The sequence below is a fragment of the Gossypium raimondii genome, chromosome 3 (genome assembly GCF_025698545.1).
Source record: "Gossypium raimondii isolate GPD5lz chromosome 3, ASM2569854v1, whole genome shotgun sequence".
Classification (NCBI taxonomy): domain Eukaryota; kingdom Viridiplantae; phylum Streptophyta; class Magnoliopsida; order Malvales; family Malvaceae; genus Gossypium; species Gossypium raimondii.
In genome coordinates this window covers 35,759,450-35,764,574 of record NC_068567.1, presented here as the reverse complement: position 1 = coordinate 35,764,574, position 5,125 = coordinate 35,759,450, and the positions used below count along the sequence as shown (strand labels likewise).

General features: G+C 37.6%; 1 non-coding gene across 1 annotated transcript; it reads right to left on the bottom strand.

Annotated features, from left to right (window-relative positions):
- Window positions 1–299: 299 nt before the first annotated feature.
- On the bottom strand, window positions 300–406 carry LOC128040137 (small nucleolar RNA R71). Its single transcript, XR_008194797.1, has one exon. It is a non-coding gene; the product is annotated as a small nucleolar RNA R71 (small nucleolar RNA).
- Between the last annotated feature and the right edge of the window lie 4,719 nt (window positions 407–5,125).

Here is a 5,125-nt window from a genome sequence, read left to right as displayed (position 1 = left end):
CTGAGGCACAACAATTTGAGGTGCAGCCAGTCATGTTCCAGATGGTTCAAACAGTGGACCAATTCAGTGGAATGCCTACCAAAGATCCTCACCTTCACTTACGATTGTTTATGGAAGTGAGCGATTCTTCCAAATTAGTCGAAGTACCTGAAGATGTACTACGATAAAAGTTGTTCCCATATTCACTAAGGGACAAAGCCCGAGCCTGGTTGAACTCATTGCCACCAAATTCTATTACCACATGGCATGAGTTAGCAGAAAGATTCCTTATGAAGTACTTCCCACCTAGCAAGATTGCTAAGTTGAGGAATGAGATTACTACCTTCCAACAGTTGGATGATGAGTACTTGTATGAGGTGTGGGAAAGGTTTAAATAACTATTACGAAGATTCCCTCATCACGGAATCCCTCATTGCATCCAATTAGAGACATTCTATAATGGTCTCAATGCTCACACGAGGATGGTAGTGAACGCTTCTGCTAATGGTGCTCTCCTTTCTAAGTCTTATAACGAGGCCAATGAAATCATCAAGAGGATTGCTAACAACAATTATCAATGGTCAACCAATTGAGTAGCGTTAGGAAGATGAGTCGTTAGAATACATGAAGTAGACGCTCTAACTTCACTCACATCTCAGGTATCTTCGATATCATCAATGCTTAAAAAATTTACTACTAATGGGTTTAATAATTTTATAGCTAAGCCACCGAATCAATTTGAGAATGTAGCTAGTGTTTATTATGGGGAAGGGCACTTGTTCAAAGAATGCCTATCAAACCTAGAATCCATGTATTACATGGGTAACCAGAACCAGAACCGAGGAAGGCAAGAACTGTAATCTAATTTTTATAACTCATCTTGGCGAAACCACCCTAATTTCTCTTAGAGTAACTAAGGGGTTGGACCCAATAACACTTATGCACAGCCTAGACCGACCCAGCCACCTAAATTTACCCAACAAGTTCAGAAACAACCTCAAGTAGAATCTTCCAATGGCTTAGAAAACCAGTTGAAGGTATACATAGCGAAAAATGATGCCTTAATCCAAAGCCAAGCAGCTACATTGAAAAACCTAGAAAATCGAATGGGTCAGCTTGTGACTGAACTGAGAAACTGACCACAAGGTGCATTGCCTAGTCATACGGAGAACCCAAGAAATCTGAGGAAAGAGCATTTTAAAGCAGTGACACTAAGGAGTGGAAAAATGTTAGAGCCCAACATTGTCACAGTTGAAGAAGAGCAAGCTGATGCTTAAGATAAAGTGAAAGTTCAATCAAGTGTTGAAATCCCAGTTTCACCAGAACCAGAATCTGCAAAACTTGATAATGTAACTTTTCGACAAATTAGTTCTTATAAACTAACAACTTCGTTAGATGCAGAATTTCCACAAAAGATGAATCAGCCAATTCAAGTTAAGAATCCTCCACCACCCTACCCTCAAAGACTTTAGAAGCAAAAGTAGGAAGTCTAGTTCAAGAAATTCTTAGATGTAATCAAGAAACTTCATATCAACATTTCGTTGGTAGAAGTACTTCAGCAGATGCCAAACTACGTCAAGTTCATGAAGGATATCCTGTCCAAGAAATGAAGACTTGGAGAATTTGAGACGGTAGCCCTAACAAAGGAATGCAGTGCATATCATCAAAATAAAATACCCCTAAAGATGAAGGACCCTGAATGTTTTACCATACCTTGCAAAATTGGAGCAACTTATTGTGGTAAGGCACTCTGTGATTTGGATGCAACCATAAAATTGATGCCCATGTCCATATTTAAGAATTTGGAGATAGTTGAAGTTAGACCTACGACGGTTACACTTTAATTAGCAGATCGATCCTTAGCATATCTAGAAGGAAAAATCGAGGATGTATTGGTATGTGTAAAAAAATTTATATTTCCTACTGACTTTGTTATTTTATACTTTGAAGTAGATAAAGAGGTGCCAATCATCCTAGGAATGCCTTCCCTAGAAACTGGAAGGACCTTTATTGATGTGAAGAACGACAAGCTTACTATGTGTATTCAAGATGATTAGGTAACTTTTAATGTTTTTAAGTCTATGTGATTCCCTGACATAGTTGATGATTGTTCTACAGTATCTAAGTTAGATGATTTAGCTGTAGAATGGGAACTCAACTCTGTTGAGGACCCATTAGAACAAGTTTTGATGTCAAACCCTCCAAGTGATGAAGAGGGGGAGGAATACTTAGCTTTGCTAGAAGCTAATCAAAGGGGATTTAATCCTCAAAATTGCTTTGAATCTTTAGATTTAGAAAGCAGAGATTATATACAACAAAAAGCTTCAATCGAAGAGCCACCTAAATTAGAACTTAAGGTACTTCCCTCGAACTTAAAATATGTTTATTTAGGTAACGCTTCGACTTTGCCTGTGATTGTTTCAGCAGATTTAACTGAAGAGCAGGAAGAGAAACTCATTTCAGTGTTGAAACAAATCAAGAAGGCTATCGATTGGACCATAGCTGATATCTGTTGTATTATCCCATCCATTTGCATGCACAAAATCATCCTAAAAGATGGCGAGAGAGAAAATATTGATGGAAAACAAAGACTGAGCCCCATTATGAAGGGCGTGGTAAAGAAAGAGATCATAAAATGGTTAGATACGGGTATAATTTATCCCATCTCAGATAGTTCATGGGTAAGTCTGGTCCAGTGCATGCCAAAGAAAGGAGGTATTACGATCGTTAAGAATGAGAATAATCAGTTAATACCAACCAGAACAGTTACGAGATGGAGAATTTGCATATATTACTGAAAGTTTAACAATACGACTAGAAAAGATCATTTTCCTTTATCATTCTTGGACCAGATGCTGGATAGACTCACAGGGCGAGACTATTATTATTTTCTCGATGGGTACTCAAGATACAATCATATTATAGTAGCACCAGAGGATCGACACAAAACAACATTCACATACCCGTATGGTACATTTGCATTTAGACGCATGCCATTTGGTTTATGTAATGCACCTGCTACATATCAAATATGTGTGATGGTTATTTTTACTGACATGGTTGAAAAGTATTTGGAAATTTTAGGGACGATCTTTTAGTGTTTGGAGACACTTATGATGATTGCTTAGCCAATCTAGCCAAGGTACAAAGGTGGTCCGAAGAAACAAACCTGGTACACAATTGGGAAAAGTGTCATTTCATGGTACGAGAAGGTATTGTTCTGAGGCACTAAATAACGAGAACGAGGTAGATAAAGCAAAGGTAGATGTTATCGAGAAACTCCTACTTCCAACATTTGTAAAGGGTGTTAGGAGCTTTATGGGACATGTCAGATTCTATCAAAGATTTATTAAAGATTTTTCCAAAGTCGCTAAACCTTTATGCAAATTATTGGAGAAGAACACGATATTCAACTTTGGTGGAGAATGTTTGAGAGCGTTAATGATTTAGAGAATCGGTTAGTTTCAACACCCATTATCGTCACACTAGATTGGGATTTTTCATTTGAGTTGATGTGCGACACAAGTGACTTCACAATAGGAGCTGTGATGGACCAGCGAAGGAACAAAGTTTTTCATCCCATCTATTATGCAAGTCAGACTCTGACGGGAGCTCAATTGAATTATACGGTAATAGAGAAAGAGTTACTTGTTATTGTATTTGCTTTTGACAAGTTTTGATCTTATCTTGTAGGTACCAAAGTGACTGTCTATATTGATCATTCAACAATTAAGTATTTACTTGCCAAGAAAGATGTCAACCCGAGATTGATCTGATGAGTTTGATCTAGAAATTCAAGATCGAAAAAGGGTAGAAAACTAGGTAGCAGATCACTTATCTAGATTGTAACCACAAGAAGGTAAATCATGTTCATAACAACCCTTGGTTTGCTAATTTTGCTAACTATTTAGCTTGTGGTTTGATGCCGATTGATATTACATATCAACAAAAGAAAAATTTTCTTCACGATGTGAAGTACTATTTTTGGGAAGAGCCATATTTATTCAAAAAGTGCACAGATCAAATGATCAGGAGATGCGTGGCAGAAAATGAGGTACATGAGATTTTATATCATTTTTACATAGCTCCAAGTGGGGGACACTTCGGAGGTACACATATGCAGCTAACGTTTTGCAAGTCGGATTCTTTTAGCCAATGCTATTCAAAGATGCGTATGCCTACGTAAAGAGTTGTGATCGATGCTAGAGTGTTGGAAACATCACCAATAGAAATGAGATATCCCGAACAAACATCATTGAGGTAGAATTATTTAATGTTTGGGCTATTGACTTTCTTAGTCCTTTCCCTCTGTCTTTTGGTCACAAGTATATATTGGTAGTAGTAGAATACGTATCTAAGTGGGTTGAGGCTGAGGCATATCTGACGAACGATGCAAAGGTTGTGATGAAGTTTTTGCAAAAGCATGTATTCACAAGGTTTGGTACTTCTATGGCCATCATTAGTGATGAGGGGTCTCATTTCATGAACAAATGGTTGAAATTGTTGCTCGATAAACACGGAGTGAACCATTAGGGTGCCATAGCTTACTATTCGCAGATGAATGGACAAACTAAATTGATGAATAAATAGATAAAAGGCATACTCGAGAATGTAGTTTTTTGAAACTGACGAGACTACTCCAAAAGACTGGATGACGCTTTATGGGCCTATAGAATAGCATACAAGACACCTTTAGGGATGTCTCCCTATCAGTTGGTCTTTGAGAAAACCTTTCATTTGCCCTTGGAGTTAGAACATAAAGCTTATTGGGCTCTCCAACAACTCAATTTGGATCCCAAGCTTGCCAGAGAAATGAATGCTCCAACTTAACTAGTTAGAAGAATTTCGAACTTTCTCATATGAAAATGCCAACTTATTCAAGGAGAGATTAAAAAGATAGCATGACAAGCACATCCAAGTTTGAGAATTTGAAGCAGGTTAGCAAGTTTTGTTGTTCAATTCCAGATTAAGGTTTTTTCCAGGTAAGTTGAAATCACGTTGGTCCGGTCAATTTACTATTCACAAAGTTTTTCCATATGGAGTTGTCAAACTTCAAGGTAAGGGAGGTAGTTTTCAAGTTAATGCTCAATGCTTAAAATATTATTGGGGGATAAAATTGAGCGAGATAAAGTCTCGTTCATTTTAT